Genomic DNA, 12162 nt, shown 5'->3' with positions numbered 1-12162 from the left:
ATCCATCATCATGGATGAATATATTTTCGGAGCACCAACCCCGCAGCCAAATGAATGCGAGATGTCCAAACCAAAGCTATACATGCTAAAAACTCCACCTATAGCACCATACCGAAATGTAGCTCTTTCCAATACCAGAATGCACCTGTTCATGATGCTCTATTCATTGTCTGAAATTGTGTCTGGATTATGTCCCCACCTGTGGAATGGACTGAGCAATCGGGGGCTGATGGGGGTCATGAGATTGAGCTACTGTGTACTGCTGCGACCTCTGCCCCAGCACGACAGCACTTTTCCCGCTTGGCGATGGAGAGGGATGGCTATTCTGAGTGCCACAATGGCCACTTCACTGCAGAGCAGGAAAGGCTTTGGAGGGCCACAATGGGTCCTTTTTTAGAGGTGCTGCTGCTGCCGGGGCCTGCATTGGGTTTGTGCAGCCAGCGTACGTTCATCAAGCTTCTCTTGTCACCGATACGATGGCGCCCTGTTTGCAGATGGCCACAGGGCAGAGTGTGGGAATGGCCACCATTTATCCCATAGAACTCTCACGTTGAGCGCACTCAACAGCCAAGGACATCAGTTGAACAGGCAGGGTCAAACAATTATCCAACACTATTCTCTCAGTTGTAATGAGCCAGGAACAGAGAAGCGCAATTGAGCGATGACTGCTGACACCTTTTTGTGATTCAAAGGAGAAACACAGAAATGAAATGGGCACTAAAATTCAATCGCATTTAACTTTATTGTGTTTTTATAGTTATGTATTTTGCTTTCAAGCTCTAACTCTATTACCACCACTATTTTGTTTTTTTTTGTGGTGGAAAATTTAATGTCTGAGAGGTAAAGTGTCAATTTTTATTTGTGCCGTATGTCCTGCTTCGGACTTCAGTTTTAACAGCTTCTCCAGTGCTGATGCATATTTCGTTGCAATTTTCCTGTTTGTCAGGGGCAAATGAGGCCTTGTGTCACATTTGTGCCGATCTTGCTGCTTTTCCCAGTTTGAAGGGGAAAGGTAGTGATGTGAAGGCTCAATGTGTCAGAATGATAGCACGAGGAAAAGAGGTGGAGGAGGAAGAAGGGAAAGCTGTTTCAGTCCGACCATAGCTTTAGCGAGACTTGCTGACTAACTGCTCTAATGCAGTGCAGGCTTTTCTTTAGTCTTTTGGAACGCATCCCTCTCCTACTGTTCAGTGCATTGCTGTTGCATATAATAACTTTTTTTATATAGCACTTATCAAACAAAAGTACAAAGTGTAAACACAGGGTGAAAAAGGGCACATAACAGTTCTAAGCCTAGACAAAGGAAGAGACAGAGCTCAAATTACGCAGAGGTTCATAAGGAGTTAAAAGGGCTAATATATAAGCAGGAGCCAAGCCATGGAGAGCCTTAAAAGTAATCAATAAAATCTTAAAATCAATCTAAAACAAACGAGGAACCAATGTAAAAAGGCAAAAATGGGAGTGATGTGATTGTACCTTTTGCTTCTATAGTCTCCTTTTCGACTGGGAATCATGGAGCCATTCAAAACTTATTAAAAACCTAATGTAGGACTCTTATTCCCTACTAGTCAGATTTTAGACATTATAATTAAGACATATATTAACGGACTTCCCCGATACAGGGGATGTAATCGATTTTCGCTGTTCTAGCTGTTTTCCGTCCAAAAACAGCGGTTCTTTGTGTCAACCTAGACCGTCTGGCGGGCCGCCGTCTTGGTGAGGTCGGCTTTGTCGGTAAGTTTCCTTTCTGTCCTCAGATTGAAGTGGAGAAGAAGAGTTTGCTTTGACGGAGCTGGTCTTTATTGGCGTCTGCTGGCGACCTGTAGGAGCTACACAGACATCCAGGATATCAATCGATTTGTCTCTTCAGTACGAAGAGAAAGAGCCCACCTGTAGGATGTTCTGTTCTCAAGCTGTCGCCTGTAAAGCATGGGAGTGCTTTTGGTCATATATATTGACTGTTTTTATCAATATTTACATTTTTTTGGAAGCTTTATGTTATTTGGAACGTGGTTGAAGGAGAGAAATAATGTTTTGAAGATAACTCCCAATAAAAGTGAACATATAAACAGTAAATATGGCCAAAACATAGACATTCGCCTGGTATATTTTTGAAAGATTGTGTAAAAACTGTTGTATATCAGTTTCTTTTCATCAAATTTACAGTTACAGTTGTATTCCAGGTCTATTAGAAGAACTCCAGGTGCATTATAATTTACCTTATGAAGGTTTTGATGTTTTATTGCATTAAAATATAGCTTTTTTTTACCAGGCGAGGATGAAAATATATTTTTTCTGTATTTAATCTCCATGTAGTAATGGTAAATATAAATATGTTAATGTACAATGGATTTATGTTCCTTAGCTTCTAATCTTTCAAAGGAGACCAGAATTATGCATCTAGGCTTAATGGTTGAGGAGAAATTATTGATTTATTTTGGTTATGTAATTTTAGGCATTTTTCCTGGAAATAGGTGCCAGGGTCCACGTAATGTTATTGCCCAATTTGAGCAACTATATAACATACATGACACAATACTGATACAACTGTGATGTTGTTGCTGTTTCCAAGGAAAAACCCTCTGCCATACAAAACCTGATTTCCAGCTCCAGCAGTAGTGATTTCTTTGCTATTGAGCCGTAATAGCTATCATATCATCAAGCAAAAACCACCTACAAAAACTGAAACGTCATCAGCCAGAAATGCATGATGTCACATAAATGGACTGATTGGGTGGCTGACATTTGAATCGCCCTCAAGTAAACACCACATCATTGGCACCATACATGCTAAGCTGTACAGTGTCTTGTTGTTCTACAATCAAATGAATTATTAAAGTAAATAGTATTTCAATGAATTAGTGTTTTGGAACACTCCTGGTTTAGTTTAAGATGTCCAAAGTTACAGCCTTTCAAATCACAGCCCAGAAATAAAATGTGCCCAGATCTGATTGTTTTGGGATCTGAGCCATCCCTCCCATCAATGGTGCTAATTGTGGGGGTTTAGCGCTTACTAGGTTTCCAAGTGTTCCCCTCTCATTTCCAAATGGAGCAGTCCAGGTTTCATCGGTGTTTTCTCTCTCTTCCAAGCTGGAGTAAAACACCATTTGGCCTGGGTGTTTGAGGGCTGGCATGTATGGTGACTTGTGCTTCCCACTCCGCAGTGAGCCCCTGGAATAACTCTGAAATTTGACATGGCTCCTTGTGCACAGCAAGCCATAGAACGTGGGAGACAGGGTGTGTGTGTGTGTGTGTGTGTGTTTGTGTGTGTGTCACAGATGGTATTAGCAGCAGAGATTCTTGTGCCTGTGGATCCCTCGGAATGCATCAGGGATTTCCACCACTGCTGCGGCCTGTCACCCTTATTTTTTTGGTTTTCTGAAAAGGAGGACACATTACAAGCTTTCTTGGCATTTTCTTGAGCTAAGTTAGCATACATTTGCAGACACAACAACCTAAATAGAATTACCCTTTTACTTACCTCAGATATATAAATTTCAAGGTAGAAATATCAAGTTTCTTCCAAGACAAATGGCTTTATAAGACAAAAGACGAGCCTAATCAATTTTACCTTCACAGAACAAATATCACATCTCAAATACAGTCCACCTGTAAGAAAACTGTAAGAAGAAAGGTCAATATTATCACAGTGAATAGCTTCCAGGCTGACAGAAAATCAGAGAAAGATGGACACACATAGGCAGATCATGAGAACCCAGCAGACCTCTGAGGTCTTCCAAAACACAGATGCTGTGTTCGAAAAGTCGGCTGCAGCAAAGTGCAATAAAACTTCTTCCGAGCATTATCGATTGAAAGTACTCTCTCTCTCTCGCCTAGCTATTTTCTCCAAGGATGCCGCTATATGCATGGTGGGCACTTTGCTCCAGTTACCCACTACTCACCTCTGCCATCAGCCATGAATCTATAAGACTTAGTCACACCTGTGTGGCCCGGAGCAAGTCAATGAGGAGAGAGTGAGTGCATTGCTCTCTCTCTCACATTAACATCTCCATCTTCTTCCTGGTTTATTCTTCTTGTGTTCTCAGGGAGGGAAGAAACAGGAATGAATGCATTCTCACAGTACAGTAGTTTCTTTTCACATTTTACAGGGGCTTTCATAGGTTTGCAAAATGATCATATCGGCACCTTTTAAAATCATCCTTATTTATGGCAGGCATCATTGTTTTTCACAACATCGAATAGGAATGCAAGATTGGAGTTTCCTGTTTCTGATTTTTACATTAAACCATATAAGTTCATACTATGTTTATATAGTAGCTCTGTGTGTGCTGTAACATTTAGTCAGGGAAACAAACACCTAGAAGTGATTGAACCCAACAGATATGCACCGAGTGCGAAGATGGTGATGCGACTCTCTCCTTTTTGCAATCACCCTTCTTTTTTTTACACTCACATTTATTCTGAAAACATCTGTTGTGTTTTAAGAGCTTGAAATTGGACCAGTCGGACCCCAGTAAGTCATGTATTCATCCAGTCAGTTGTGGCAAGCATTTACATTGATAGCTAGGTGAAGACAATAACTGTAAACTCGCCTACTTGAATAGAAAATGCCTAGCTCAAGGCTCAGACCTTGGCAGGCCACAGTGGGTGAAGTGGATACAAAAAAAAAAAGATTCTCAACAAAGCCTCATTTGCATATTTGGTGAGTCTGTAAAGACAACCCCAACCCTTACGCAATCTCTAGAATACTTTATTCACTTCACCTAATATCATTAATTTATAATTTTTTTTTTTTCAGATCTTCTCTATCCACTACCTACCGTTAAATGGTGAGAGTCAGCTCTGAGAATTTCATTGACCTTCCTTGATGTCATTAAGTACTTGTGGCATATCCCACAGTGCATTGCCACCTCCAGCCTCTCCGGTTCAGAGCAGGAGAGCTGAACCACAAACAATGGGTGCAAGATACACTGAGGGATAGGCCGCGGGGACTCCATGACCATCAAGGAAGGACATGCTTTGTGCACATGGTCCATTGGCACACTTCAGCACCACATACTTAAGAGACAGCTCCCAGCTCTTCCACTGTATTGTGAACCACTGTCAATTCAGCACCATGGACAGATCTCTGCATTGTTTCATGCCTGCCTGTCTCACAAGGCTTAGACTTGTGTGGGGGTTTAGTGCTGACTTTCCCATTGTACAAAGATGTCTTAATTTGAACGGCATAAGATTACCCTGGTAACCTCTGCTGCATAACATAGCTCCCATCTTTATTGCAGGTTAAGTTCAGGATTTAAGCACCGTTTCTGTTGAAACACTTTTAGATAATTTGCTCTCTCTAACAAAAAGCAGGTAGATGTTAGTTGAGCGTAGATGTCAATAATGAATTAAATTTAGACTATTAATTGTGCTGCAAAGCTCCCAACATCGATCGGTCCAGTGTAAACTGTTGCACTCATATTTCATGATTGTAGCTCTGGAGAACATGAAACCAACTTCTTAAATAGGACTCTTTTTGCAGCGTCAATATGTAGTCCAGTATTAATGGAAAGTAAACTCTGTCCACTGTGCTCTGATAATACTGCACTGCTAAGCCTTTTTATTTATGCATTTAAATTATCCGCACATCGCCTCCAGTAGCCGTATTTAGCCGTGGCAATAGAAGCAGTGTTATTGTTCAGACTGAATTACCATGATGTATTGTTTAATTTTATATTTGTTTCCCAAACATACCTTTTTATTCTAGGTTATTTAACATATTGAAAGTGTTGTAAGTATTTAAAAAGCCAGCAAAAATATTTGTATTCTCTTACATTTAGTCTAATTTCACATCCTAGTTGTGTATTTTTGCTTTTTAAATTTGTATAAAGTACAAATTTTACTTACATCAAATCTGTTGTGTTTGTATTCATAGCAAGCCGGGAAAATCTACAGGTAACATAATACTGAACACGAAACTACACTTGTAAACCTCACTGGCTGGCACTCAGTCATGTATCATTATTGGCTAGACACATCGTCACACAATTTATGCAGCTTATTATTTGTAGTGTTTATACATGCATTGTATTTCGACAAACAAAAGTGAGCACAATTTACATGATTACTATTAATGATTTTATGTCTATTGTTATTGATTCTATTTCCTGGATTCTAAAAGAAAGCTCCTAACTATAAATGTCAGTCAAATACACTCAAAGGTAAACAGCTCCACCTCTGTAGTTTTTTCTTTTTTCAGGCAGTCCATTCTGTCTGTGAACAAGAATATTCAGCCAGCAGCCTTACACATAGCAGATAGGGAAACTCAATTGTATTGTAAGATATAAGTAAACATTCTGACAGTGGCTTACCCCATGCATGCAAATGTAGCCCGTGCTGAATGGGGAGCCATGCTGTTGATTCATTACCTTGGACAGTTCCATTCCTCAGCCGACTCTCCCTGCACTCTCCCATCTCACCTCCAAACTAGCCAATTGTTTCTAAGGGAGTGAGAGCGTTTCAGCACCCTGGATAGCTCGAGATCCCGGACCGCTGCTCACTCTCTGCCATTTTCCCCCCTGCTGTAGCACATAGGAGCTGTTCTTTCAGCACCTAGTTCCACACACCACCAAGCACAGTTCTCACTTTCTGTGTGCGTGCGTGTGCGTGTGCGTCATATACATGATGTGTACTCTGAGTTTGCTGTTGGTAGAGCTCCCTGGACAGCTGCCTGCAGAAGGACTGCTGCTCTGGCTTTTTATGATGAATTAGAGGTGTCTGTCTGTGTGTGTGTGTGTGTGTGTGTGTGTGTGTGTGTGTGTGTTAAGGAGGACTGGAAGTGCACACATTTGAACTATGCTCCTCCAACTTTCTGTCGCTTTCTCCCTCTAATTCTGAGTCTGGCTTCGGCTCTGTCGTTGTTCTCCTTCCTGACAGTGCTTATACTTTTACGCACTGCTGTTGCAGGAATTAATGGCAGGTCTCAGGAAGTAAACAACCATGAAACGACCCAGTCAGGCCCATTTCTAAATACAATACAAAGGTTGTTTGTGTGAGTGTATGTGTTGGGCTGGCGGTGGCTTAAGCTGCCGTTTTTATTAATTATTGACTTATGTGAAGCCAGTGGGAAGGGCTTACAGCCCTTGTGGGATAATACTACTATGATTAGGTCTAATTTACAGCCCTCAGCAGTCCTAGTGATGACTGTGCAGGACTTTCTTCTTTTCTCTCCCACTTCTTTCCACTTCCCTTCTATTTTCTCCCTTATGCTTTGCATCTAGCATTGCTTTTTTTTTTGTCTTTTTTTGTTAAATGAAGCTAGACTTGAGACTGGCATAATAGAGGCTTTAGGCTGGAACTGCTGACTGAAGCCCTTTGATGTTTTGGGCTGCTGGTTTTGCGTCAGGTCATGGTGTAAATTTAGAGATGAGGTCATGGAGTGTTAAGCCCAAGCTTCTTAGTGCACTCAAGGTAGCTGCGGAACATCTATGTAAGCTATTTTGAAGTGTATACATTTTGTCTGATGGCAACTTTAGACATTCTTAAGTTAAGGAAATACTAGTGATTCATGTCGTGTCATAGGTGTGCAATACAGTACCACGTGTCTGTGTGTGTAAATGTAATGCATCTAAGTAAATTAAATTTCCTCATATTTGGAAATGCTGTTTTCAAGTATTCATCATGCAGGAATGATCACCTCCTTCAGCGCGTCCTTTAAGAGAAAGTTTAATATTCATTTGAACGCATATGCATATCAGCGCATGTGTATACATTTTGTGTGACCTAGGGAAGGATGAAGTCAGTGTGCTGATGTGGCAGATGATGCTTTGCCCGCCCCTACAGATGGTCGTGATAGACCACAGCACAGGGACAGCTGCTTTGTGTCACAGCGAGCGAGCGAGAGAGAGAGTTCAGAAGGTGAGAGGGAGGCAAAGCCAAGGGTGAACTTGAGGTGGTATATGTGATTGTGCTGTGTGTGTGATAAGAAATGCAAACTGTCTCCTCACCTCATCTTCTTTCTTATCACAGCGCTTCATACATATAAATGTTCTGCGATAACAAAAACATCCTGAAGACGAAGTGAAACGAATTAAACTGATCGTTACACTTTACACCCGTGCCTTTTTGTGTTGCTCAGGTGAAACAAACGTCTGTGAGGCACTAGCCTACAGATATAACCTTGTACGTCCAAAATGTCAACCTCTCAAGAACTATAAAAAAAGATATATGCTGTTTTGCTTCATTGCGATGCATATTTGACATTTTCAATTGGTTTTAAAAGATTTTCATGAGCCATAGAGTTGAAGAATTTTCTCACTGCATAAGGGGACAAAATCACTTAAAAATACCGTGTTATTGTGGTTTTTATGCATCAGTAGCAACAATGTATGTATCCATGCATTCAGAAGTGAATAAGTATATTGTCCCGAAGAACAATATAATGGTTCCCCATCTCTTATGTGTGTACATCTGTTTCCCATGGAACAATAGTAAGTTATGCAACCTACTGTGCAGCTACACACAGCACAAAGGCCAAAGTAAGCAGTAAGTGCAGCTTCAATTCATTGTTAGTTTTTATCTTATATGTTGAGTTAGAAGCAACGGGCGAGTAAAAAGTGGAGAAATTAGGTAAAGGTGAAAGAGAAATGAGGAGAGAATGGTGGGAGGTAATGGAAGTGATTTTTGGTGGAGGAGGAGAGATGATTTGGTAAGACAGAATAAAGAATGGGAGGTGAGGGAGTGGGGGAGAGGAAAATGTTCCTCCTTCCATTTAACACAGTAAGTGTCTACCAGAAAAAGAGTAAGACAGAGACAGAGAGGAAATGAGGTTTGGTGAGGGTGCAGAGAGCAACCTGTGGTTTGACATTGGCTCACCTTGGTTGTCAGTCAGTTGGAAGGAGGGGTTCTCGGTCTCCCCCAGTTCACTCCCTGCTGCTTTAATGAATTTGGGAAGGCTAATGCACTTGTTTATGGAGGTAGGAAAACAGGTGGCTGCAGAATTCACCTCTAGCAGTCATTTCCTAACGTTCTATCTTTTCTGTAAGAAACTCCAGCCCCACATCACAGTTTAGTGAAGAGAAAGGTCCCGCGGTAATGGTCCCAGATTAATCCCACATGTGGGCTGAGGCTTTCCTTTCCGCTCTGTCTGCCTGCTTCCTTGGTTGGCTTATTGCTACCAAAACCACCCCATCCTTCATTCCTATTCTCCACTGACTGTGCTGCGTCAAATAGGCAGCCCCTGAACTCGGAGGGAGGCATCCACAGAGAGATGTGTGCTGCAGGGCAGTTGGTCCGTTGTGGGAAGTCGTGTAGAGGAGTGAGGAGAATGCAGCTATCATCTATTCCTGTTCTAGGAGAGGAGGGAGGGAGGAGGGAAAGTATGAAGAGATGAGAAAGAGACAATATGTCACAAGATGCCAAGAGGGCACAGAATATGTCCACGCCAAGGATGAGAGGCAGGGAAAGCGAGCACACAAGGAGGAAGAGACAAATAGAGACTAAATCTTGAGATGGAGACCGATAACTACTGTGGAGTGTTAAATGCTAAATATGTTTCTGCTTACTGCAGAGCATGGTTTTCTAAACCCTTTGAGTGTTCTCCTTGCCTCTGACTCTTGAGAGGGGGAGGAGTGGGGAGGAATAGGGCTGGGTATGTCAGAGCTAGCTGTGGGCGGCTTGCCTTCCTAAAATTGCTAAAATATCTAGCTCCCTTGCTGTCAATGCCTGCTTAGCAAAGTTCACTTCTGTAAAAAAAAAAAAAATAGGGCATATAACCATTTTCAGATTTCAGTCATTTATTATTACAAGATGAACTCATGGCATTACTAGAGGATGACTAAGAATATGACACAGTTGCAGAATTATTGACAGATCTCTCTGTATATCAGGTTACTATAGTCAGTATGTTAATGAAATACAAGAGACTGTTCATCTTTTTAGCGACCATGAACATGTACCACATTTCAATCCAGAAATGAGATATAGAACCAGAATCAGAATGTCTTTATTGTCATTGTCACAAGCACAGTGAAAGTGGAAAGCCTCTGCTTTTATGGTGCAAAGAACCTTTCACTAAATAGAAAAAATAGATATCAGATAAGGATAAAATAATATATACAAGTATAAACATATCAATATCAATAAATAGGCAGACAAAAATCAACAGATAGCAAATTGCAGTGTCAAAGATTGTAAAAGCACATATGTGATGACGTTTGATTTTGCCTTGCACATGTACATTTGGTGTAATGCGAGCCGAAACGTCCATTGTATTGTACCAAATAATGCACAATTAAGAAATGAAACATTTAAAAATGAGTGATTAGGAGCAAGCCACTTTTCACTGTAAATTATGGTTTTAGATCTGAGGTGAGAGTGCATTTAGAGTTGCCGTAAAAGACACGGCAGGGATTCGAGAGCATTTTCAGTGCCTCAAACCTAGTGGCTCATCAGTGATGTCATGACTGGACAAGCAACATCTTGAATGTAAAACATGCCCAGCAGTGCCGAATTAAAAGATCAGTCATCTCTGAATGTATGCTCCGTTGGATTCTTCTCTGAACTCGGGGTCATCTTACTCAGGTGTGTTTCTGTGCCTTAGTTTGAACCACCTTAATGCTTCTGGGGGTTTCTGTGTGTCAGCGCGTGCAATAGTGATGCTCATATTTTGATATATATATATATGTGACTAAAGGTGTGTGCGTTTGTGTGTGAGTATAAGCAGATGTAAGGAGTATTCATGGATCCTGGCCTGTGGGTAGGAAACATCATCTTTTTTTTTTTTTTGTTTACAGGGAAGGGATGTCTCAGAGTGTAGGCTGCCTTTCGCAGAGTTGCTGCCCACTGGTATGTGAAGGCTTTATAATTGAATTAGCCCAGGCCTTATGGCCTAACGTTGGAGGCACGCTGAGTTCCAACGCAACGCTGCTTGCTCATTATTTGTGAAAGGAGGTCAGGGGGAATTGCATTTGGAAGTGCATGTACTTGTAAAAGATGGGGTAGACATGGGGTTGTATGTATTTTTGTCGGAGAAAATGTAAATGTTTGTCCTTTTTTAAGAGAAAATTCTTCTCCACTTTTTCATTCTCTCACCAGACTGCCTCGCCCTGCCCCTGTTCCAACATGTGACGTGTGTGTGGCGGCTAGATTTACATCGATGTTGCGATGTTTGCACTGTGTAAATCTAGGAATGTTTAATGGTTGTCTGACACGTCCATCAATCAGAGCTGTTGGGCAGCCTGAAACCGAGTGTGGTTTATCCAGCAGATAATAGTTCTGTGTTTTAACATATAAAGATATTATGTCCAAAGTACCTTGCATGCATTGAGAATACTTGTTCAATCAGTTTTTGCAATTCAAGCAAACATGAAGGCACAGATCAGTGTGCACCAAATCTCCTCTCTATCCCTCCCTGTTTCTCTCTCTCTCTCTCTCTCCCTATCTTCCTCCCTACCTCTATCACACTCATCCTTGTGCATGCACACATACGGTGCACGGAGATTGCCCACATGTGCTGGCTACAGCTGAAAATGCTGGGGCTCGGCTTTCTGTCAGTTTAGCATAGTTTAGCATAGCCACCTGAGGAGGGAAGAAAAAAACTTTGCATTAGCTGAGATATCAGCTAAACATCACTTTGCCTCCCCTGATATGTGTGCTGCATTACATCACACTGAGATAATATATTGCAGCCCATCCATCTAATTCCCTTCCAGTTCCTTTCAGACACATTTTCTGTTCTTATAAGGATCTCTGCTGGAGGTGTCAAGGAATCAGTGCATTTGCATGTCTCTGCTCTTACATTTACTTACTGGCTGCCTTCACTGGCTGTCGTTTTTGCGTTCCTACCTAGCAGCGGATCACACAAAATATGCTTAAGACACATTTCTGCCTCGCACAATGCGGCCACAGTAACACGCTCACTTCTAATGGCCTACAATCGGTTTGGTCGAGTAGGGATTGAAACGGTGGCACTGTGGAGGATGTCAGCATGTATAATGAGGATTAAATCATAGATGGATCGGCAGCATTTCCGAGTAGCGCCGGGGTTTGGGTTTTAGCGCGCACACACACACACACACACACTTGCATGCTGAGGGGGCCAAGTATTTAAGGTCCCAAGGCATGGCGGACTAATGCATGTGAAAGATTGTGCATAATTTAGCACGAGCAGGCTGCCTTGTCGGTCATGCGCTTAGCTGTGTGAATTGGATGTCTGCAATT

Source organism: Micropterus dolomieu, linkage group LG12 (genome assembly GCF_021292245.1).
Source record: "Micropterus dolomieu isolate WLL.071019.BEF.003 ecotype Adirondacks linkage group LG12, ASM2129224v1, whole genome shotgun sequence".
In the NCBI taxonomy this organism is placed as follows: domain Eukaryota; kingdom Metazoa; phylum Chordata; class Actinopteri; order Centrarchiformes; family Centrarchidae; genus Micropterus; species Micropterus dolomieu.
This window is presented reverse-complemented; position numbering follows the sequence as displayed.